Source organism: Pelodiscus sinensis, chromosome 9 (genome assembly GCF_049634645.1).
Source record: "Pelodiscus sinensis isolate JC-2024 chromosome 9, ASM4963464v1, whole genome shotgun sequence".
Lineage (NCBI taxonomy): Eukaryota > Metazoa > Chordata > Testudines > Trionychidae > Pelodiscus > Pelodiscus sinensis.
In genome coordinates this window covers 45,536,096-45,562,351 of record NC_134719.1, presented here as the reverse complement: position 1 = coordinate 45,562,351, position 26,256 = coordinate 45,536,096, and the positions used below count along the sequence as shown (strand labels likewise).

Here is a 26,256-nt window from a genome sequence, read left to right as displayed (position 1 = left end):
GCGGGAGCACGAGCACAAGCATGGGAGGCATAGGGAGGCGCAGGTGGGGTGGAAGTAGCCCAGGGCAGGGCGAGGAGCCGGCGCACCGGTGGGTTTCGGGTTTGGACCCCCCCCTCCCGGTGGGACAGATCCCCAGAAATACTGTCCTTAGGGCCCTGGGCTGGGGTCTGGGAGCGAGGGTGGGCCCAGACCCCCCACCCCGCATATCCTGACGAAATAAACGTATGAACTGGGGAACAGTTGAGCACTCGGAAACGGGGCAAGGTAGCACGAGAGAGAGAGGGGGTGGGACCTGAACCCCCACAGGTACCAATGCTAGAGTTTTTCCTTAGCAGCAAATTCATTTGGAATCCTTTTCCAGGGTATTTCCTACATCATAGTAGTGGGGAACACTAGGGAAGAGTTAATCAAATCCAGGCAACATTGACCCTTTTGATGTATGGCTGGTGGCTAGATAGATTGTTGTTGCATACCCTCTGATTCTATGCCGAAACCTCCCTGCTCCTTCTACCTTTCCACACATTCATCCTGGGCCCTGTGGAGATCCCTTCATGGAGACCATGGAAAGGGGTAATCCTGTACAAATCTGGGATATTTAGCTCAAAGGTGTTTGATGGCTCTCAGCACTCAACTACTGACAGGATAAGGTTCCAGTTCTGCATATAGGGCTGAGTAAACACAATCATCTCTGTGTTGATGTTGTCATGGAAATAACGGCCTTCACTTCTCACTGATTACATCTGCTTCATGTCTGAGGCACAAACACTGAAAACCTGGAACAGTTTTACTAGCATAGGTAGCTTCTTTGTTTCTAAATGAATATGGAAAATTACCTGACCTTCGATGGATGATTTGATAATGGCAGGCATACAGACCTATCATTTGGTTTCAGGATGTGTAAGCAGAATGGTACCAGTCCTGCATTATTAGTAATGGCAATAATAAAACAATAATGAACAAGTAATTCTTTTAGACACATTGTAAACTCTCTCAGTAGAGCAATTCAGAGGCACAATATCTGAATAGGTGTGTTAAAGTTTAAATAATCCCAATTTATTTTTACTTAGAAGCAGTGATGTTGCAAAGAAAATCAAATTATTTCTCACAAGTACATTTTAGTCATATCTTAATAGTGATTATCACTATAAATCATTTATTCAGAAACTAGCCTTCAATCCTCTAAACCTTATGCTGGCAAACCTCCTTTTTATGAAAGTGGGAGGTTTGCCTAACATCTGGTCTATACTCAACAGTTAGATCTAGGTAGCCATATCATTCTGGGGCTATGTCTAGACTACACCTCTTTGTCGACAGAGAGACGTAGATTAGGCACATCGAAATTGCTAATGAAGCAGGGATTTAAATATCCCACACTTCATTAGCATAAAAATGGCCACTGCTTTTATCTGAAATGGAGCTTTATCGAAACCCCCTCAGGAGTCTTGATGCAGATCTGTCGAAAATAAACCCTTTTTTCGAAAGATCCCGTATTCCTCAAAAAAATGAGGTTTACAGGATCTTTCGAAAAAGGGTTTATTTTTGACAGATCCTCATCTAGATTGCCATTTTTTTCTGAAAAAGCTCAGTTTCGAAAAAAAGCGGCTGCCATGTTTATGCTAATGAAGCACAGGATATTTAAATCCCTGCTTCATTAGCAATTTCGACGTGCCTAATCTACATCTCTCTGTCGATAGAGAGGTGTAGTATAGATGTACCCTGGGAGATGAAAAATGTACAGCTCTGACCAACAACACTGTACTGATTAGATCCTCAGTGTAGATGTATCTATGTCAATGGCTGAATGATACTGCCAAAATATTTACCATCATTCTGGGAGATGGTGTTCCTGCACAGACAGAAAACCATTGTCATGGGTACAGATTGCAGCTACACTTGAAGGTTATGCTGGCATAGCTATGGGAGGTAACTATGCTAGAATAGTCTCTGTAGTGTAAACATACCCTGAGAGAGTATGACAAGGCTGCTCTCCTCATCTTTTTTCTAAAATGTTAGAGATTAGTGTTTTACAATCTATGTCCCTGACCCTGCAAAGATTTATGCAAATGTTTAACTTTAAAAATTGACTTCAGTGGGACAACTTAAATGAGTAAAGCTAAACGTGCATGGATTTGTGGGTTCAGAATTTAGTAGTTGATGATAGGGTAAAAAAATACTAAAAATATATTAAAATTACAACTCAAAATTAAATATTACATAACTATGTGTAGTATTATATTTCAGGATTACTCTAAAGATAGTAAGATTATTAGCATTCTCTCTGGATCTAAGTCTTATGTGCAGAAGCACAAACTATAGAAAATCATCATACATTAGTAGGTTTGGTTCCTGATAGATTTCTGCATTCAGGAAGGAACTTGATCTCTAGGAGTACTCAGTACATTTGCTGTGGTGGAGAGATATAATCTCAATGGTAACACCATTTGAATTTTCTAGAGAACTAGCCTAAGTAAATGAAGCAATTTCCTCCCAAGAGAAACATGTAACATGTTATATTAATATATTAACTCGACACATATTCATGTAGTTGAAGGGGAGAGTGGTTGTTTACTGCAGTGTTTCTCAACCTTTTTTTTCAAGTACCCCTTTTAAAAAAAATTATAAGTACCTCCAGTACCTACAGTTTTCAGACACACCATTTTTTTTCTACCATTGCAACACATTTTTTTAAACTATGTAATTGTAAGGCGAGCGATGAATTTTTTGAATGTAAAAAGTACAAAAATAATAAAGCCTGTAAAACTTAAACCAAAAATTCAGTTTTCTCCAAATTTCAGTTGTGTTGACGTTCCTCAAGACCTCTCTTGAGTACCCCTGAATGTACTTGAACCACTGGTTGAGAAACACTGGTTTACTGAATCTAGGCTTGCATAGTTATTGTCATAAATCATGTTACAGATCAGTTTTTCAAAGAAATGCAAGAGAAATAGATTTGGGGCACCTATTCATCATTATCAACTGTTAATTTGTTACTTTATGCATAGAGGAAATTAAAGTATTGCTGCTTAATAAACATACTATCATTGGCTTTTAGAGACCCATACTAGTTATATCTAGCTGTTATAGCACCCTTTTCATCCAAAGAGCTTTACCAAGGAAGTGGGTATCATCATCCCCAAGTTTACAGATAGAAGCAGGTACAGAGAGTCACAATAACTCACTGACAGTCAGTAGCAGAGGAATAGAACCCAGGCCTCTTGAGTCTGAGACAAGAACCATTTAGCCAAGGCCATATCGCATTCCTTAAAAAGTAGAAGATAGGAGATCTACAGTTTTTTTTAAAAAGGTAACAGATGGAACAGTGTGTTCACTTGATGTTTTTTGGTTACAAACAGAATTTATCTCTGTACAGGGGGCCAATACAAGGCCTATAGACCACTCAACCTTGACGTAAGTGGTTTTACAGAAGTCCTTTGCTAGTTCTCTGAATAGGGATACATTTCATCCTTTAGGTTGAACCTCTCTAGTCCAGCATCCTCGGGACCAGACTAGTTCAAACCAGAGAATTTTCTGTACCACAGGAAGTCAATATTGTCTAGCTGCATTACCAACACTTCCACTGCTAACTGGGATGCTAGAGGACATTTAGGGGTATATTAGAGCTTAGTAACAGCACAGAACACTGAGAGCTAGGACTGGTGATTGTAAACTAACTTTTTGGGACCACGGGAAACTTGACAACACCCCTGAAAAGTGGACATTTGGCTAACTAAAATCATTCTGGACAATGGTTGTTTCTGGACCAGAGAGTTCTGGAATAAAGAGGTTCAACCTGTGAAAGAAGGATGGTTGCAAGAAGTTATCTTGAGGACCAGCAAAGACAAAGGTAATTATACTAGGGAAAGATGAAAAGATATTAATATTTCTTACTGGCTCAGTAAGTCCATTTCTTGCTGGGAGAAGACTTCTGCTGACTTCTAAAGAAATTCTTTGCTTTTTTTCAAGTAAAAGTGGGGGTGCTAATTGGCTATCTTGAAATGTTGAGTAAGATCAAAGGGTGAACCTGCTTCAGATGTCCAAGAGCACTAGCAAATGTAAAGAGTACACCATAGGCTAGAAAACAGGAACAACACAAACAGTGTCAGCCACTTCTGTATTGTGACAGATACACCAACTTTTCTTCATTTTGTGGTTTGGAAACAAAACATCTACTAGAGCAGATAAAGAGCAAATGAGAACTAGTATGAACTAGACCAGTGGTTCTCAAACTTTTTGGCCCATGGACCACCTGGCTCAATGTAAACCTTTCTGTGGACCACCAGTTACTAATAGAAACTCCCTGCTAATTACATAATTATGCTCATACCATTTTACTAGTGCTGCAGCTAGGGAGACTGGTTTAATTTAAATGATTAAACAGAATAAGCTCTTTACCTTTCTCATGTTAGTTTATAAAACTTTATTTTAAATAAAGTAAAATATTAATTTATGTCTAACACAAAAGGTTTCAATGTTTTCTTTATTCATGGCAGATGTGGGGCAAGGGAAAGGACAGGAAGGACTGAGGTTCAGGGTTCCCATAGGCCAGATTTTCTGGAGTTAGTAGATTTTATGGACCCCCTTAAGCTCTGGGGTTGGGGTCATAAATGAGGGTTTCAGTGTGCAGGACTTCCAGTGAGTGGGATAGGGAGGGGGTGCAGGATCTGGGAGGGAGCTGGGGTGCAGAAGAGGGCAAGGGTATAAGGTCTGGGTGGGAGGTAGGGTGAGAAGTAGGCTGGGAGTAGGGTGTCTGGCCAGATGGAGTGAGCAGGAGCAAGGGAGGGTGCAAGGAGCAACCATGGATGCAGGAGAGTTTGGGGTAGGTTCTGAACAGGAGGGAGGGTGCAAAAACGGACTGGGGTTAGGGTGTCTGGCCAGGAGGGAGGATGTAGGAGCAGACTAGGGGTCAGGTGTCTGGCCAGGGGCAGGGAGAAGGGACCAAGGAATGCCTGGGGCTAAAGCTCGGGGACAAAATGGCTGAGGGGCTTTAGGGAGATGGGGGGCAGGGTGTCCCTGGAAATAGGGTTGGGGTCAAAGTGTCTTGGGCAGGGGGTTAAGTGAAATGGAGGGACAGGGAGGCTGGGTGGGGATGGCCAGGTAGGTGACCCCAGGGTGTCCAGCCCTGCAGGGGTCCAATCCATGGTGCCTTTGGGGGCTGAGCTGCTGCTCAGCCCCTCCCCAGAGACTGAGTTCCTCTGGATGCAAAGCCCCGAAGGGCCCCAAGCCCCCATGTGCCTCCTATATGTCAGGGTCCTCAGTCCCAGCATCACCACCTCTCACCGCTGCCAGGTGCAGCACAGCCCAACCTGCTGCCGGGGAAGGAAAAGTGCCAGCTGCTCATGAACCACGAGAGCCCACTTGGCTGAGCCCTGTGCAGCCCAACCTGTTCCCTGCCCCACGACCAATCAAGGGATGCGCCACTCTTACCATGGTGGCAGCACTGCTCTACATGTAGCACCACAGCCCACACCGGGGGTCTCTGTGTGTGTGTGTGAGTTTGCTTTCTTCGCCTCCCCACCTGCCAGCTGGAGCTGGTACTACAACCTCATAGCTGTGCGCCCATCATGAGACTGCAGTGGCAGCATGGGCTCCCTGCTGCATGGGGGAGGAGTGTGGGATTAGCTGGGAGGTAGCCATGGACCACACTTTGAGAACCGCTGAACTAGGCTATGAAGATAGGCCCTGACCATTTGGCCCTTATTGAGTATGTCTACACTGCAGTTAAACACCTGTGTCAGCTGCCTAGCAGATGTGGGGCATAATAGAAGTGTAGACATATCACTGAGGCCAAATCTATTATATATTTTGAAAGTTTGTTTATGGACTTGTTTGTGCAAAATAAAGTCATACTTCATAATTACCTACAGATACCAAATTGCATAAACAATTCTGCCACTTAAATTAGCTGAATGCATTACTTTTTACACCAGAATATGCCGGGTGAATGGTTTAAATACTTATTTTTGTTTTCCATTGGAAAAAGTTATGACTATTATGGTCAGAGTTCATAAAAAAATTGCTACCAGAATTAAAATTGAGTTGGCTATTCAACTGTCATTTTAGTGCAAAGAAAATTTGTACTGTTACAAATCACAAAATAATTCAAATTAGTTATGGAAAGAATAACGGAAGCTACTAGTTTCTGATTCAAATTTACTATATATGGTAATTATTCAATACAATAAACAAAGTTTAAAAATGAAATCCTACAAATTTAAAACTGTTTTTTTACTTCCCTTTTGCAAGCACATTAATAAAAATTCCTATTAAATATATTTAATTTTTAGAACTTCTCTATAAGTGTAATCTACACAAAATGACTGCTTTGTCAACAATGGACCCCACCTGCTAGTTCCTATTAAAGTAAATAGTAGTTCTGCCTGTATTAAATGTGAATAAAGACCTGAAGCTCTGGATAGCGGAATAGTCATCAATGTTTTATGAAACTCTATTAAACATGATTGTCTAGGTAGTTTAATTATCAGATTAAAGTTGCATGTTGATGTTGAAATATAGTCCTGTATCCCACGCTATGCCAATAAAATGACAGAACACACCACTGATTACTAATTATGTTGATCTATCAAACTAAAGTTTGTAAAATAGCATTCCCATAGGACACTGAAGTTTAGCTAATGTGTGTATGGACCCAGTATTCATGCTGTCTTGCTACAGGAAAGTTTATTATGAAGCAAATGATCTGTGCCACAATTTGCTATTGTGTTTTTACAGAACAAAAAAAGCTCCAATGCTTTCAGCTTTGAAAACAATTCTGCCCTCCCGCCCCCAACAAAGACTTTTTCCTGGATAGATACAGATTTTATTTTGTGATGAAGACTGTTGGGAATGAATAATGTAGGATGATTATGTGAAGTTCTGCATCTTTGTTTCCTGTCACATAAATTCTGTCCCGAAGTTTCATAGAGCAGTTAAGGTAGATGGCAAATATAACTGGAAACACTCATCTGCTGCACATTCATCTGGGAGTTGTTGATGTGAAATCTATAACACGTTTTGCATTTGACCTCTTTAAATGTTTCTTTGCCAGTGATGATCAGATTCTGTATTTACTTTTATCACCTCAGTGATTCCTAGTGTCCTTTATTTACATAAAGGGATCTGTTGAAAAAGGCTTTCTTTCTCGACAGATCCCCCTCTAGACTGCCGCTTTTGGACGACAAATTGCTGAGTCGGCAAAACGCGGCAGCCATGTTTATGCAAATTAGGCACGGGATATTTATGGTTCATTATATTGATCAGAAAAGCTGGGATCTAACATCATAGCTAATACTTTTATGCAGATGAAACTCTGAGGGGAGAAAAACTGAACAAAGATCTCATTGCAAAGTTTTCTCTGATTTGTGGTTTCATTGGGATAGGACAGGGCTTCATAGATTTTGTTTAATCACAAAACCCTTCTGACAACAAAAGAACAAAAGTTACTACACAATTTAATGGGAAGGGGGAATTAAAGCCCAAGCCCTACCACCCCAGGGGGAACCAAAGCCAAAGTCCAAAAGCTTCAGCCCAGGTGGGGAGCCTATAACATGAGCCCTGTCACCAAGGGTGGCATCCCCTGGCTTTGCCTTTGTCCCAGGCATGGGCCTGGGGTTTCATCTTCAGCCCCATACTCCAGCAGGTCTAACACCACCCTAGTAACTCAATTAAAATTGGGTCACGATCCATCCCTGGGCTAGGAGTTTCCCACTCTCCAAAAAAGAAGAAAACGTTCCCAAAAGTCTATTGATCCACAAATCCTATGGATCTCAGGACTGTATGAGTATGTCTAGACTGCATCCCTCTGCTGACAGAGGGATGCAGATTAGGCAGTTAGACATTGCAAATGAGGCAGGGATTTAAATATCCTGGGCCTAATTTGAATAAACAGGGCTGCCGCGTTTTGCCAACTCAGCAATTTGTTGTCAAAAAGCGGCAGTTTCGAGGGGGATCTGTCGAGAAATAATGCCTTTTTCAACAGATCCCTTATGCTTCCTGCAAGAAGGTTTATAGGATCTGTTGAAAAAGGCTTTCTTTCTCGACAGATCCCCCTCTAGACTGCCGCTTTTCGATGACAAAGTGCTGAGTTGGCAAAACGCGGCAGCCCTGTTTATTCAAATTAGGCACGGGATATTTAAATCCCTGCCTCATTTGCAATGTCTAACTGCCTAATCTGCATCCCTCTGTCAGCAGAGGGATGCAGTCTAGACATACTCGTCTCCTACTGCATTGACCAGCCATGCCACAAATTTGCCATTGTCAAATCCAACTTCCAGTGCAGGGATTGTGTCCTGAGTGCATAGAACCAGCAGACTTTTCTATGAGTCGAATTGGGGTGAGATATTTTGATTAAATTTAAATCTCACTGATTTTAATCCCATGGAAGTATATGACCCTTCCTGGTTATTTTATGTAGGTCAGCTCAACTATGCAACTTTACTGAAACCAATAATTTCAGAATTAAATTGTCATAGTCTTATGAAACAATATACACAATATCATTTCTTAAGTGATATTCTGTGATATTCTTAACTTTGCAAAATAGACTACATGAGGTCTCCACTTTTATAGTTTATTTTAAATTAAAATGATCATCCTCATAAGGAAGAAACTTTTAAAAAGAAAGCAAATAAGGAAGTGTTATTTACTCTTTCACCTAACACAAAAATTAGGGGTCACCCAATGAAATTAATTGCCAGAAAGTTTAAAGTCTATCCTCACACGATGCACAGTCCACCTTGCCAAAGAATGTTGTAGAGGCCAAGAATCATAGAACCTTAGAATCCTAGGGCTGAAAGAGACCTCAGGAGGTCATCAAGTCCTGCCCCGACTATAACATGGTTCAAAAACAACTAGATAAACAAACGGAGGATAGCTTCATCAGTGGCTATTAACCATGATGGGCAGGTATGGTGTACCTAGTTTCTGTTTGCCCAAAGTTGGGAATGGGCAACAGGGTATGGATCAGTTGGTGATTACCTGTTCTGTTCATTCCCCGTGGGGCACCTGGCGTTGGCCACTGTCAGAAGACAGGATAATGGGTTAGACGGACCTTTGGTGTAGCTGTTACATTCTTAAAAAGAAACTGTAGGATAAAAATGCAAATTCTTAAGAGGAGTGATAAAGTTTCATATTGAATCATAAAATTCTGTCTTCCTAGATATGTACTGTACATGAGAGCAATCTCAAGTGATAGCTGTTCAGAATTAGTGTTACATTTAAAAGTACCAACATGTTCATTTTTTCATAATATTCTAGAGCAGTATGGTAATTGGAAATGAAACTAAACGAAAATGTCTGTGTGTAAATGCCCTAATTTCCTGATAACTATTCTTTGGGGCTGAGATTTTCAGTCATGTAAGGGATTTGATAAATTCTCATTTTTCTTAGAATATTCTGAGGCTTTGAAAATTTCACAGTAGATGTGAGGCATTGAAACAAATGCTATACCATGCTACCCTGTGTCTTCACTTCTATTCTTGAACAGCAGTTCAGTGGCCTTTTGTACTGATCTGGGGTTCTCCAGCCAGTTCCTTTCGGAACATATCACACATCCCTTCAACATTTTGCAATAGTTAGCAGTGTAATGCTATGTTAGGCCAAGAAATGAATGGGAATAAAGCTCAAGCCTGAAGCTGGCTTCTATAGGTCAAGATTGAGAAACAATGTATGGGGAAACTGGTACTTCCACTAAATTCATGATAATTTTGTGCAAGTACACTGAACTTTTTCTTTCTTTCTTTAAAATTAATTTAATGTGCCTGAGAGATTAAAACACACAAATGTACATTATTTTGCATTAAAATGGCTTACATACTAGACTGGAATCTTCTGTGAGACTTCTGTCAATTCAAAAGCCAATTAAAAATAACTCTATAACTGTGAAAACGTGTTGAAAAGGGAAGATGAGTCATTGACTAATCACGCTCTCTGGGGTTTTACTTTTGCAAAATTCTTCATTTCAAACCATGTAGGCTGAAGTGTTAATATTTTTGTATGTTGCTGCAATTCACTTTAGCTCACTGAGGAAGTTTACTCACTTGTGGGTTTGCAGGCAGCTCTGGCCATGGGAACGAGTAGGGGCTTGCTGTAGAATGCAAGCCAAGTGCTAGCTGCTTGCTGAAATGCGACTGAGCGTTCTGCACAACAGAGATAAAATTAAGGTACCCACATCCGGTGACTCTAAATTGTTCTAGCACACTGTCCCTTGTCTGGAAATAAAAATGAAATCCATTCATTCTACCCAATGTTAAATATTAAAAAGTAATTATTGATTTCTGACATACAACGTACTGCTGATCCCAAATTGCGCCCCAGACTCTCATTAGGTGAATCATCCTAAAACATTGTTTGTTATTAGTTACGCTCTCTATTCTTATAAATGCTTAGGAAAAAGCAAAATGTACAACAATCAAATTATTAAAGAATAACTGTGGGAAGTAAATATTCTCTCTTTGGAATATATGAATATTGAAATTTTAGTTACATTGTGGGCAGGGGTTCAGCACTTTCTTGTGTTGGTGAGAACAAGTTTGTAAATGTGGTACGCTCTGAAGATATAGAATACAGCGTGGGCAGTATTTTAGGGAGCCATTTTTACTGAGGCATTGAAACTGAGCATTTATGTTTGTGATGGGTAGGAGTGAGGCACAGCTGAAGGTCTGTAATTCTTTTCAGTAAACTGCAAGCAAACTGGATCAAGAATTCTGAAATTCCTTTGTAGCTCAGGGATAATTGTCTTCTGCAGGCTGTTCTCTGTAAGGGAACCATATGGTTTTGACATCCCTTGGGGTCAAACAATAAAAATGTCCTAACTGCAGTGAAAGCTGGTCAGAATTGGGGATTAAAATGTACTGGAACCACATCACTTGTGTCATACAGTGCTGCATGCTGGAAATCTAAAACACTGTCTTTATAACAAGCAGAACCAAAATACTCGATCTGATCACCTCTAAAAAGTGAGGTTTCTGAACACAAGATCTCAATCCAACATCTGTAGCAGTAGCATTTTTAATTAAATGGGGCAGAAATAACAAGTGGGGAGAGACCAACCGGCCCTAACCTCCCACAACCTGCTAGTTGAGTTAATAGTTCTAAACAATGATCATGCCCCTTACTGCTCCTGCATAGAAAACACTCAGGGTATGTCTACACTACCCCGCTGGTTCGAACTAGCGGGGTAATGTATGCATACCGCACTTGCTAATGAAGCCCGGGATTTGAATTTCCCGGGCTTCATTAGCATAAGCGGGGAACCGCCATTTTTAAATCCCCGCTGCTTCGAACCCCGTGCAGCGCGGCTACACGGGGCTCGAACTAGGTAGTTCGGACTAGGGTGCCTATTCCGAACTACCGGTACACCTCATTTCACGAGGAGTAACGGTAGTTCGGAATAGGAACCTAGTCCGAACTACCTAGTTCGAGCCCCGTGTAGCCGCGCTGCACGGGGTTCGAAGCAGCGGGGATTTAAAAATGGCGGCTCCCCGCTTATGCTAATGAAGCCCGGGAAATTCAAATCCCGGGCTTCATTAGCAAGTGCTGTATGCATACATTACCCCGCTAGTTCGAACTAGCGGGGTAGTGTAGACATACCCTCAGTGTTTAATGCAGCAGGGCAGAGTCTCTGATTTTTCTACTTTAAGGCTACGTCTACATTGCAAGGTTTTTGTGCAAAATGGCTGCTTTTGTGCAAAAACTTGCAGTGTCCACACTCAAATGCACTTTTGCACAAGTAAATCGGCAGTAAAATGGCAGAACAGAGGGCTTTTGCCGGTGAAGGTAAGCCTCCTTCTATGAGGCATAACTCCCTTTTGTGCTACTGTTATTGCGCAAAAAGGCAAGTGTGGATGCTCCAGAGGAGTTTCTTGGGCAAGAAAGTCCTATGGGAAAAAGCACAGGTGGCCATCAGAGCTTTATTGCGCAAGAGCGTCCATGCAGCGTGGATGCTATCTTGCACAAAAGCACGTTGCTTTTGCGATGCACATTGAGGTGTGGATGTGCTCTTGCACAAGATGTTTATGCACAAAAACTCTTGTTCAAAAGGCTTCTTGCGGAAGCAGTCTGCAGTGTAGATGTAGCCTCCATGGCACGAAGAGAGTGGACACTGGATATACTCCTGTAGCAGGGTATTTCTCTGGGTAGAAGGACCAGTGGATGCCTAGACCATTCTTCTGGCTGGTTGCGTCAGAGTAGAAAGTGATGTGGATAGGAGGAGGTGGGAAAGAGACATGAGCAGAATGTGCAATGCTCATCTGACAGGTTGTCTCTTGAAGATCATTACCACATTAAAGCAACCCACTAGTCTCCAGGATAAGAAACCAGGCAGAGAATCTGGGAGATGCAATCCATTGAGAAAAATACAGCTGAGAAAGTATAATACATCCTAATACATCCTTTGCACAATCACCCTGATGCTGTACAGAAATCTAGCACGAAGCTTCCCAGGACTGAAAACTACCCAAACACAACTTTTTCAGTCTTCTTTTATTAACCAGAAACATAAAAATGCTGTCAATTTAGGTAGCAAAAGAAGTAGAAGTTGTGAAAGGAAAGTACAGATGATTGAATGTTGTGTAATGAATAAATTGTTGGACCATTTTTGCCCTTACTTATTAAATGTATTTAAAAAACAATTTAATTTTTTTTAGGTATTCAATCTCTATTTAAGCAGGTCCTAGGTTACACGAGTTTTATATATGACATCAGAGCCCTAGTTATGGTCAGCAAACCATTAAACCACAAAGATGGAGTGTGACTTAATGGCCAACCAATAGCCATACACTACTGCAATGCATATGGCCCACAGGAAGAACCTGCACCAGATAAAGGGAAATGCTCCTGTTGCTAGGCCTGTGGGATTTGTACTAAGGTTGACTTAGACGGAAGTTGAACTTTATTTATGTTAACAGGCTAACTTTAATGATAGCCACATAATCTACACATATGGAGACCAAGTGCAGCAACTAAATATAACTTAGTATACCTGCAACATATGAAATAGATACCATCATGGCCGGTATTTCCAACAACACACATCTCCACTACTACCGTTACAGGGCAGTCTCTTAGCAAATTATCACTAAAAGAAAAAAGTCAGGTGTTAGTTTGTAACTTTAAAAACAAAAAATAGTCCTGTGGCACCTTAGAGACTAACAAAAATATGTAGGATCATGAGCTTTTGTGGGTAAAACCCACTTGTGATGAACTGGAATGCAGACACAGCAGCATATGCAGGGCCAAATATATTTTCCTGAATATGTGGGAAGAAAGACAAATGCAAAGAATGTGATTTAATTAGGTCTGAAGTCTATTAACTTTAACTCTCCTGGAGCAGCAGTAACTGGTAGATCATGTAGATCATGATTCCCCCTTTAATTGTTTCCAATTCATGGAAGGCAGGTGTCAACCTCCCACCCTTCCATAGCTAGTACCCAGTCCACTGTTGGTACCCCAGAATTCCTCTCTTGTTTGAGCACTGAAGAGATGAGGCAGGCTTTTTTTTCATCACTATTACTAGACTTAAGCAGCTCCAATATCATTCCCCAGATTCATTAGGAGATGCCTTCCCTAAGGCACTTCCCATTCCCATCAGAGCACTTGTAGAATAAGTACTTGCACCCGCCACAGGTAAACAGCAATTAACTTGGCTACCGCACCCATTTCCCCATCCAGGTTCCCAAATAGTTAACAGTTCTCTCCCTAATATCTGCCAAAAATATATCCACCCATGTCTCATTGTCCCTGAATAACTTAAGTATCAGATATAACATTTTTAGTGGTCTGTTTCTGATCTGTCCTGTTCCTGATGATTTATGTCTTCTGGCCTTGATAGCCCCTGAAGGCCTGGGCGGCTCCTGCCTTCCTTTTGTTTCAGTATTCCAGAGCCCCCCAGGAAAAGGTCCTGTATCTGTCCTAGTTTGTTGTGTTTTCATGACTTAAAATCAGTTCCTTTCTACGCTACTTCACTAATGTTCTGCATTAGTAATGGAGTCTGTAGTCTCTGTTACCATGCATTGATTCTATTGTGGGCATAAGGAGGACCTCCTGTATACTATGGAATTTCCCTTGGAATCCACCCTTCGAAGCAGAACCATCCTGTAGCATCTTGGGTTTCACTTTGTAGAGTGTTTCTAGCTCTTTTGATTGTGCAGAAGACTTTGAAAATCTGAACTGAATGTAAAGGCGGTTAGTTTGGGTCTGCAGACATCCTGAAACAATAGTGCTCAGAAGTGAGGATGTTCTGATCCAGTATAAAATGTTTGAAAATGACAGATGGCTTTTTAAATGTCATCAGTTTAACAGAAACATTCCATTGCTAATGTGTTTGTCCTGTTAGCTCATACTGTCTCCAGGGTTCTGCCTTCTGTGCGCACAGCCTATAAAGGGGCATGCTATATAATTTGGCTTCCTCAGCTTTTTATTTCAATGAAGTTGCTTCAGAACTTGTCTAGACTACATGGCTCCGTTGATGGAGCCATGTAGATGAGTTTACTAGACATAGGGAAATGAAGTGGCGATTTAAATAATCGCCGCATCATTTACATCAAAATGGCTGCCGCGCTGTGCCAATCAGCTGTTTGGCGGCACAGCGCGGTAGTCTGGATGCGTAACACTCAACAAGGGAAGCCTTTTCCGCCACCCCGGTATGCATCATGAAATGAGGTTTACCGGGGCGGTCGACAAAGGCTTCCCTTGTCAACCGCAGTGCGTCCAGACTACTGCGCTGTGCTGCCAAACAGCTGATTGGCACAGCGCGGCAGCCATTTTGATGTAAATGATGCGGCGATTATTTAAATCGCCACTTCATTTCCCTATGTCTAGTAAACTCATCTACATGGCTCCGTCGATGGAACCATGTAGTCTAGACATACCCTTTGCATTCAACAGTAGGCAAAATAGTGGCTCGCATGTACTCACTAGCCAGTATGATGAAGTTTTATCAATTCTCCAAATAACTTTCTACGGTGATCCTAGGATTAGAGTCAGGTCTGAAGCATTCTGCATTGGCAATCTGCACAGGGATCCTTATTCCAGAAATCATTACTATTCAAGAAAGTACTGAAGCAGGTGCTTAAGTCTCATTGAAGTCAGAGGTTAAAATGAACTATGGAGTGTTATTCTCAACATTCATCAGAACTGTCTACCTTTTTGTGACTTTCTTGTTATATAGGACACAAATAATGTATAACAATGTGCACCTATACTTTACTGTTCTTTAAAAGGCTCCCATTCAATTTATTGTAGAAAGCTACAATGAATGGATTGAAAAGCTTTAAAGAGTAGTAAATTACTCTCCTTCGCTCTCATATATTCATCTGCATTAATTTCAGCTAGGTTTTTGTGGAGTTTAGGTTTTGAAATGGTGAAATCTTACCTCCTTTTTGATGCATCAGCTCTGTTTTAAACCAGCTTTTCCATCTGTCCTCACAACCCTGCAGGTGGCATTACACCTTCTGTTAACAAACATCTTTATTTTTGTGGCTGCAAATCAAGGTTTGTTCTGATGATAAAATAAACAGTTTTGATGTCCTTCTATTTGTAAGAGTTTGTTCTTGTGGCTGTGAATTCTTGCTGGAAATACCCAAATTGCCACTGTATGCTTCAAAAATGATTTGTTGTGGACATCAGGAAAATATTTTAAGGCCTGCTAAATTCCCTGGTTTGGGTACCTCACTGCTCTGTTTGTGAGAGAGGAGGAGTTTGAGGGGAACTGGAGCATGAAAACATATCTTCTTTTATTTGTGGCCTGGGGGCTTACCTGGATCCCTCCCTATATTTGTAAAAGTCTGTAACATACTTTTATATAATAAATTGTTGTATTACACTGTATACCTGTTAATTTTGCTTTCACTCTTCTTTGCCCATTTTTTTGCTTAAGATTCCCATGCCACATATGTTTGTTATATTCAAGAGAAGGAGCAACAGTCTGCCTGTCTAAAGAAAGTGTTTTAAACACTAACTTATGTGTTCTCACTAAGGCTATGTCTAGACTGCAAGCCTCTTTCAAAAGTGGCCTTTTCGAAAGATACTTTTGAAAAAGCCTCATTTGGGAAATAGCGTCTAGACTACAATCAGTACTTTCAAAAAAGCAAGCTGGCAGTCTGGATGCTCTCTTTTGAAAAAGCAGTTTGCATTATATAGTGCCTTTTTTTGAAAGAGCTCTTTTTAAAAAAGGTGTTATTCCTCGTAAAACGAGGTTTTCTGTAGTAGAAAAACCTGCCGCATTCTTTCGATTTACTTTCGAAAGATCATGGCAGCAGTCTAGACGTAGAGGACGTTTTTTTTGAAAAAAGGCCACTTTTCCCCCAAAAAACCCCTGTACCTTTAGGGAATAAAAATCTGAGTTTTGTGCCACCCAATTTCTTTGGTAAGGTGAGTGGTCGTCACAGTTCCCATAAGTACAGACTGACAGAGTTCTTCAATTTGGAATCCCAATTTTCATTCTCTAATAGCTTTCTCCAAAAATTTCCTTTGAAACAGAAATGTTCCTGCTAGATGTTAAAATAAAATCAGATCAGCTATTTTTTCTGTTTAATTAACTATTTCTAGATACATCATTTAGATCGAAATAAAGGTCCATGTTTAATATAATTCTTAATATTGCCTGTGGGGGGGAAAAAAGGAGAGCAGTTAGGACACAAGTGTCTAAAGTTAGGCACCTATATCTGATTTACTGATTTTCAGAGAGGAAGATTACCCACAAATCTTTGTAACTTAAATGGTAATTTTGTGCACTCAGCACACTGCTAAAATCAGGTGGTTCATATTGATGATATTTAAACTTGCTGCAGTTCTCACAATTACTACCCATTCCAAGTTTATCTACTAAAGATCAGAGATTGATAAAGAATGGCTTCTCTATTAGTTGGATTCCTAGAATCATAGAATTGGAAGACACTTCAGGAGGTCATCAAGTTCAACCCCCTGTTAAAAGCAGGATCAATCCCAACTAAATCATCCCAGCCAGGGCTTTGTCAAGCAGGGACATAAAAAGCTTTAGGGATGGAGATTTCTCCATATCGCTAGGTAACCCATTCCAGTGCTTCACTACCCTCCTAGTGAAAACGTTTTTCCCAACCTAAGCCTCCCCCACTGCCTCTTGACACCATTGTTCCTCATTCTGTCATCTGTCACCACTGAGAACAGCCTCTCTCCATCCTCTTTGGAACCTCCCTTCATGTAGTTGAAGACTGCTATCACCCCCCCCCCCCTTCTCTTCTGTAGACTAAATGAGTCCAAACCCATCAGCTTCTCTTCGTAAGTTATATGATGCAGCCCCCTAATCATTTTTTTTTTTGCCCTGTGCAGGACTTTCTCCAATGTGTCCACATCTTTTCTTTAATACAGACCCAGAATTTGATGCAATACTCCAGATGATTTGTTGCTTTTTGAATTGTAATATCTTCTAAAACTCTTTGATGCATGTTTGACAGAGTTGTTTTATCTAACTCCGGCTCAGTCTACACTATAGTTCTTTGTCGGAAAAAGCTACGCAAATTGCGCTCCGCAGTAATCACACCCTTACCAAAATTATTATACTCCTACAAAATCTGTGTGCAGACTAGGTCTCTGAGAAAGGACACATTCATCCTTTTCTTTTTAAAACTGTCTGACACTGGAAGGTCCAGTGTGAGTGTAGAAACAGAAAGACGTTTAAAAATAGGAATGAGTTAAACTTGTTTAATATATTAAAAAACAGGGTTGGGTTGAGTTTTGGACAAAAGATTCAGGCCGCTTCCTTATTTGCAGAATTCTAGGCCCCTACTATGGATATTACATTTCTACTGGCAGGTGCTTCCTCATGAGAGTAATTCCTTCAGAGGGATCAGGATGACAAAAGTAAGATTTCGACAGCATGGATATGGTTGTTCTGTAACAGAGCCCTTATGTTATAAAGCACATGCACTGGCTGCCCTTGCAGTAATGTCCCAGTGATGTGAGAATTCAGAGGGAGGGTTCCAGTTCTCTGAATGATGAGTACTGCGGAGATTAGAAATGACACTGCTGAACTGGCTGAGGTCTTATGGTAGGAATGCAGTTGGTTTAATCTAGGTATTAAGCGTTACTGTGTGCCGCAGGCATGGAAAAAATGGGAACTGAGTAGGGTCTAGAACAGAGCTGGGCAAGATGCAGCCTAAGGGCCGGATCTGGCCCGCCTAACATTTTGATCCAGCCTGCAGGCTGCATCTGGCTGATTTCTATTTATATCCTGCTTCCTGTGCCACTGAATTTCCAGGCAGTGACTCAAGCATCAGAATCTATTTAAATGGCTCCCAGCTTCTAGTCGCAGTGCTACTCTGGAAGGTCCAGAGCTGTGAGCCTTTGAAATAGCCACAGCAACCTGGGTACCTGCGGTAGCAGTGGGGCCTGGAGCTGTGAGCTCTTTGTTCTGTTTTTACTTCAAAGCCGCTAGTTCCAGGCAACTCTGAGGGGAGGCTAGTCTCCAGCCCTGCCCTTTCCACCTCAAGCCCCCCCCCCTTCCAGGGATGGAGTTGGCCCATGACCACCTACCAAAATTCATTATGACCCCTCCTCACCCCCTGCAAAAATTATTGCCCACCCCTGGTCTAGAAAAATATAGCGAGTGGAAGATTAAAAAGAAGGGTTAATTCTGATTCTATTTAAAATAACATAATCAAGTATCCCAAACAAGCTAAATAAACAGAATCAAACATCTACTGGGGATGTTTCTGTCAAATAATCACATACATTTCAATGTCCATTGAAATCAGTGCAAAGACTCGTACATCTATGGGCTCTGAATCAAGCTGTTGTATCTTGTCATTTATAAATCTTATCTTAATTTTGTACAAGAAAAGATTGGAAAATGAATGTTGATCTTAAGGATAGTTCTGCCAAGAACCAAATGCCTTCATATCATTGTCCCTATCAATCAGCAGAAAGAAAACAATCAGTTTTCATGTCTGATTCATCTTCAGCATTCACATAGCAATAGTGAGTAAACTAAAAACTGGTGGAACTCCCCAGATACTTGACTTTGGTGTTTCATTTATCTAATCATTTCAGTTATTTTTCTATTAAAAATTGGCCCCCTTTTATCTCTAGTTGTGACAACGTGTGATGCAATATTTCTATACCCACTTTACTTCACCATAAGTAATATGTTGATGCTTCACGGAGCTGAGTAACTGTAAAGAACAGTTACTGCCAGTGGTGCTGTATCTAGGCATGGTAGGGCATGACAGCCTCTTGTGGCTTGAAATATTTCCAACATACTTGAAGTTTACAGTTTTGGTCAATGGCTTTCAACACCCCCCACTATAAAAATTGGCCCAATGCCATTATTTGCAGTCCTTACCCATGATGAGTTATTCCATACTTAAAATACCTGTGTTCTTGCTCATGTTGAATAGTATCACACGCTGTGACTTTTCTTGTTTTTTTCAGCAGCACTGCTTGTGGAGTAAGGTACCACATACCACTAAGATGGCTCAGCATGAATGACAGAGGGTATATTCATTGTAAGACTGGCAGAACCGGATACATAAGCAACTACACTCTTTTGTATCTCACTCTCTATTTCTCTCTCTCTGTCTCTGTGGGTATGTCTACACTAGCGGGGGTAATGTAGTCATCCGCAATTGCAAATGAAGCCCGGGATTTGAATTTCCCGGGCTTCATTTGCATAAAACCGTCCGGCGCCATTTTTAAATGCCGGCTAGTTCGAACCCCGTGCCGCGCAGCTACACGCGGCACGGGGTAGCTAGTTCGGATTAGGCTTCTAATCCGAACTAGCTGTACTCCTCATTCCACGAGGAGTACAGCTAGTTCGGATTAGAAGCCTAATCCAAACTAGCTACCCCGTGCCGCGTGTAGCCGCGCGGCACGGGGTTCGAACTAGCCGGCATTTAAAAATGGCGCCGGACGGCTTCATGCAAATGAAGCCCGGGAAATTCAAATCCATTTGCAATTGCGGATGACTACATTACCCCCGCTAGTTTGAACTAGCGGGGTAGTGTAGACATACCCTGTGGTATTTGTATGGCCCATATTATCTTAGTGCCTGACATTCTTTAATGTATTTATTCTCAAAGCAATCCTGTGAGGCAGGGTAGCACTATTATAACAATTTAATAGATGGAGAAATGGAGGCAGGGGCGGCAGGTTTGTATAATTTTTAGTGGTACCTCATTAGCCACACTCCCTGATCCCATTAACCATGCCCTTGACCCCCGTTAACCAGGCCACTGGAGGTAACATGCTCGGGGAAAGATGGACACATGACCAGAAGTAAAAGGTGTTATGTCATCCCTCTCGAAGGACTTTTCCCACCATCCTTCTACCAACAGGGATTAGTTTAGCCCCTACCAAACCCCCCTCATGCAACTATCCTGCAACTGCATTGACCCAATGTGTGTGACATTAACTAGAGAGCAGAGAGACTGGGGGAAGTGTTCCCTCTAAGGCTATGTCTACACTTGTGGCTTCTTGCGCAAGTACAGACGTTCTTGTTCAAGAACCCACAGAGAATCCACACTGCCCGCCTGCTGTTGCGCAAGGAAATTTACAGTACGACGTGGTAAGAGAGGGCGTCTTGCACAAGAGCTCTGGTCTTTTCTAACAGGTGTAAGCTCTCTTGCACAAGAGGACAGTGTGAAAGCTTAGCAGGGGTTTCTTGCACAAGAAACCCCTATGGCTAAAATGGCCATCGGAGCTTTCTTGCGCAAGAGAGCGTCCACACTGCCATGGATGCTCTTGTGCAAAAGCACAGGTCATACATGGCAGTGTGGATGTGTTCTTGCACAAGACTTCTTGCACAAGAACCCTTGTGCAAGATGTTCTTGCGCAAGAAGCCACCAATGTAGACGTAGCCTAAGAGTTTCCTCCCATGAGCAGAATGAATTTTGTATTGTGCACCAGTACTGAGTTCATGTGGCTTGTTTGGATGGTCCACTGTGGCACCCATGTTATTAAGAAATATTTTATAAACCTTTACTTTTTCTCTCTGCTGCCATGTCTCCTCCCCTTGCTCCATCAGCTCCCCTGGTGCCTGCTGCCCCCCAACTCCTCACCCTCCTCTGCTGTCCTGACTCCTGTCCTTCTCACTGCCCCCAGCCCTCCTGCAACCTGCCCCCCTCCACCATCCCTTCTCTCCCTTCTGTGCCCACTCCTCCAGTAGCCCCACTCTGATCATGTGAGCTACCCCTCCTCATCCCCTCTTCTAACACCTCTCTCTACACACCTGCCCTGCCTCTCTCCTCTGGTGCTGGTCCCTCCCCTGAAGGTGTCTGCCTTTCTGCTTCACCCCCAGAATCCCCTGACACCTGCACCTTCCCTTACCCCAGCACCCGCCTGGTGTCTCCCCCTTCTCTCACTGCCTTTGCCCCCTTTGCCCTCTTTTTCCCTGATGCCCACCCCTTCACCACTCTCTGCCCCCATTCCTCTCATGCCCCTCTGTGCCCTCACACATGACTTGCTCCATCCCCACCTTTCTCATGCTCACCCCTTTTTTCAAGCCTTCTCCCAGCACCTCCCTCTCCCCCGCTAGTCCCCAATGCTCTTACTCTCTCCCCTCTCAGCATCACCCTGTCCCTCTCCCACTGACACGTCCCCTCCTGCCCTTTTCCTCATTGTCTGTACTTGGCCCCCTGGCATTTGTCTCTCCTCCACGCTGTCCCTTGGTGCCTTCCCCTTTCTTCTCCCTTCCCCTCCCTCTCCTCCTCCACACATGCCCCTTCATCTCCCACCCTTTTCCCTATTTTCCCCCTCTGCACAAGCCCCTTCCTCTCCCAGCCCTTCACCTATTTTCCCCCTCCCCCTTCGCACAAGCCCCTTCCCCTCCCACCCCTTCCCCCTAGTTTTCCCCCTTCCTTCTTCTCCCCTCCTCTCCCTTCTGTCTTCCACTTTACAAAGCTGGAGTCTGTGCTCGGGACCCAGAAGTCCCTGGACTCCGAACCCAGAGCTAGGCCGTGTGGCGCAATGCCACACTGAGCAGTTTTAAAATCCTGGGCCATCTCCCCGCTCACCTGTAAATGCTGCACATGGCAGCTGCCGCCAGCAGCGCGCACCAGCAAGGGGCCCCAGACCGCCCCTGCCATGCGCAGCTTTCAGACCAGCTCCCCCTTGCCGGTGCACGCTGCTGGCTGCTGCTGCCATGTGCAGCGTTTACAGGTGAGTGAAGAGATGACCGGGCGTGACGTTACGTCATGTCCCAGGACTTTAAAACTACTCGGCGTGGCGTTGCACACATACGGGGGGAGGGGGGGGACCGGCAGGTGGGGGCTGGGGCCTGCTCCAGGCAGGGCTGGGGAGAGACCCAGCTCCAAATATCGGTGGAGCAGGGCCCCTGGCTCTGAATATTGCTGGAGCATGGGCACCACAAGCCTATATAACTCGCCACCCATGAATGGAGGCAAAGAACAATTTAGCGACTTGCCTACGTTTCCACAAAGTCATTGGAGAAGCAGAAAATTGAAAGCAGGTCTAATAATTTGGAGGGCAGCACCCTATCTCGGGATCCTTTTTCCTCTCTGAACACAAGTGAGAGGAGAATTCCAAATGAACACAAGAACAGAGGATATATAGGAAGATTTGTTTTTTTTATGGTTGACAAGCATTTGTTTTTCAAGAATATGTCTACATTAGCTTCAGAGGGCTAGCTGAGTTAGTCTGTAACAGGAAAACTTAAAAAACAACAAATAGCCTGGTTGCACTTTAAAGACTAACAAAACATGTAGATGGTATCATGAGCCTTCATGGGCACAGCCCACTTCTTCAGATGACTGCAACACTCTGGTCATCTGAAGAAGTGGGCTGTGCCCATGAAAGCTCATGATGCCAGCTACATGTTTTGTTAGTCTATAAAGTGCTACCAGACCATTTGTTGTTTTTTAAATTTTTCACGTCTGCATTAGTTTATCTAGTGAGCTACAGCTGGTAGTAAACCAGAGAAAAATATATTTTGTAAAATATTTGCCCCTGCAATAGTAGTAAGTTTAACTGAATAATTTACTTGTCAAATATTTTTGCATTATTTAATTATTTCTAAAGTTCACTTAATAATAGTTGTCAACAGATTATCTGATGAGTAGCCATACAACTGAATGGCTATACCTGATAAATTGTATTCAGCAGCCCTTTCCAATGGCCCAACCTACCAAATGGCACATTGACATGTGTGTGTTTATGTGTGTGTGTGTGTGTGTGTGTGTGTGTGTGTGTGTGTGTGTGTGTGTAAAAATACTGAAATATATTATTTAAAAATAAGAGAAATACGGGTTTGCTACAGGTGCTAATCTGGGGAGGATCAGGAACCTAAGCACCAGGCATGAAGTTGAAATGAGGTAAACCTTTTTCTGCCCAGCATGATGGATTTTTTAAAAGCTCTTTAGCTTTTTGGAAAAAGATACTGGATCTCCATTAGCCAATGCCTGGTTTGATACTTTTCTTAATTTTGGAATCTGGGTCATGGAAGATGAATGAGACTAGCCATTCAGTTTAGAGCATAGTTTCTTGGTGATATGAGGGATGGGAATGAGATTCAGGAAGCACAACAATTGCTGAAGGCTGCTTGAGGCTTGAAGCAAGAAGTTGCAGAATCATAAGTGACAGTTCACTGGAAAATAAAGTTCTTTTGGAGGGTTTGGTATAATAGTATCTTTATTCTGATTCAGATACCTCTGTTGTTATGGATTCTTCAAAGCCCTCCTAGGGCTCCAGCAGGCACAGGGGCATTATAATAAAAACAATAATGCACATTACAAGTGTAGAGCAATGACATGATGATTATTCCTGTCTGAAATACAACTTTTATATCTGGCCTGATGGTTTCTGTCCAAGCTTGAAATGCACAGCCCTAGAGTAATTACACTGATCTGTCTTGTCATCTAAACAGCAAGGTACCGTTTGATTCTTATCTGATTCAGATAAAATTCAAGTTATCTTCTCTAAGGCCGTGCTTTTGTTGCCATTAAAGTCAATAGCAAAACTCCCATTGACTTTAGTGGAGACGAATGAGGCCCAAATTTGGGGATCTCTCTATCAGTATTAAAATGAGAAGATCACATCTCCCACTATTAGGACTTTGTCTTATATAGGCAAGTATGTCTCCTTACTCCACAAAAAAGAGTTCCCAATTTTTCACATTTGTTATCTGGTCACCCTGAGTAAAGTATCATTGCAAGTCTCAAATTATTATTCTAACTGATGTTCCTAGTATCTTCATCTCTATTAGGTGAATCTCTTGTCTAAATATGTGAAGATATTCTTCATTAATTTACAGCCCCATCCAGCCACATTTATTTCAAAAGACCTCCTGGAGTCAAGTTTTGCTCTGAAGTCCTGTTCAATCTATTGAAGTGAACGAGCCTCAAGTTAGAAGCTGCAATTTCACAATAGATACATTTAGGGACAGATCCTTAGCGGGTTTAAATAACTGTAGTCCATTGAACTCAATGGAGCTACAATGAAACTTTCAAAATCAGGATCTGTTCCATAGTCAAAAACTCTATTTAGTGAATCCCCCACCTAAATAGTACCCCCACCTTCTAGAGTACAAGCGACAACACTTTGATTTTGGCAATTACAGTGAGAAATGCAATAATAATTTACACACGTAGGTAATTACATGTTCAGTGCCCCCATGATATGTGCACTTTTCATAGCCTGTTGCATCACTAATTGCTTTTTTTTTTTGTGGGAGAAAGGACTAAAAGGTTAATAGTGAAACTAGGCTGTCAGAATGAGTATGTTGATTTGATCCCTTACTTGACACTATTTAAGTACTACCAACAGCGCACACACACACATTTACGTGCATAATTAAATAAAAAGCACATCGTGATTCATTGTGTTTTAAGACTCAGATTATACAGTGCCCTTATGGGAAGACCTAGATACAGTATATATTTCTTTGTATTATTGCCTACTACTTTGCTCCTTAAATGTACTTAACAGTTGGTACAGATATCTGGAGGAAGGGCTGCAATGTAGAAGTTTTATATTTTATACAAATACTAGGTGTATGTACTCTTTCTATATTATGGCTTTATTTATAAAGCACACAAAAATATGCAGGCAAAACCAACAAAAATCCAGTAGCCAGAAATATTAGGGTATTTTTCTTGCAAGAGTAATGGCAAACAAATGTATATCTCCATATAAACCAAAAAACCAAACAAATAGAAAACCTGAAAGAAATGGAGGAGAAAAGTAGTTTATTCCATAGCCTGAATTCTACTGGTAGGGAAAAAATGAATTGAGATTAAGGCATTAGTTTGGGATTTGGTCAATCTAGATTCTATTTCTAACATGGACTTCTTGTGTAGCTTTGTGCATGCAGGGGTTCCTTCATGGTATCCTGCACAGAGCTGGGGGAGGCCCAGCTCCATGTTGCTGGAAGGGGTGGGGCCTCAAGCAGACGAGGCGGAGCCAGTGGCAGCCACTTCTCAGCACCACCTGGACAGTGGCACCTTCCCCCAGCCCTCAGAGCCATCCAGAGCATGAGGCACGGTGGTTCAGTGGCAATTTAAAGGACCCAGGGCTCCAGCTGCCACTACTGTTGTTGTAGCAGTGGCAGCAGCCAGGAGCTCCGGCCATCTTTGAATTGTTAGGCCCTGGGACAACTGCTCCCATTGCCGCCCCCCAGTTGGTGGGCCTGTGGGCAAATCACTTTCAAGTTAGTCTCTCTCTGCCTCAATTTCACTGCTATAAAATTGGGACAATACTTCCTTTCTCCAATCCTTTGCTCATCTTGTCCATAGAGACAATAAGCTCTTTATGTTTGTACAGCACCTAGGTCAAAGGGGCGTTGAGCTCAGTTTTGGCATCTAGGCACTACTGTAATCCGCCCCTCCCCCACCAAAAAAAGAAAGTTTGGAAAGAGCATCATCTCCTGAAAAGTCACATTTTCAATTCAAACTCTTTACATACTCTTCTTACAAATTGCACCTAATGTTACAGAGAATGTGAGAGATTAGAGCAGTGTTTCTCTAAGCAGACTGTGGGCCACTCCAGTTTGTCTACTTAATGACTCTGCACCCGCAGAGTCTCATGGCTCTCATTGGCTGCAGTTCGCCGTTTGCAGCCAATGGGAGCTAAGGGATGCGATGACCCAGGCCATGCCGCTTCCCGCGGCTCCCCTTGGCTACACACAGTGAACCACAGCCAACACTGGATTAGAGAAAATATTATTTTCTCTCCTTTTTATCCTGCATATTCACTTTGTGCATTTTACCACATTTGGGACCTGATTTTAAGAAGAAATGGGCCTTTGCAACTTCCACTGAAGTCAGTAAGTGTTGT

At 42.3% G+C, this 26,256-nt stretch overlaps 1 protein-coding gene and 1 long non-coding RNA gene across 7 annotated transcripts in view; both read left to right on the top strand.

The window, feature by feature from the left end:
* PTPRC (protein tyrosine phosphatase receptor type C) overlaps positions 1-26,256 on the top strand; it is a 159,321-nt gene that overhangs the window by 20,197 nt on the left and 112,868 nt on the right. The gene's annotated exons all lie outside the window — the stretch shown is intronic.
* LOC142830600 (uncharacterized) lies at positions 11,536-25,810 on the top strand. Its single transcript, XR_012905982.1, has 2 exons — positions 11,536-19,556; positions 19,976-25,810. It is a non-coding gene; the product is annotated as an uncharacterized LOC142830600 (long non-coding RNA).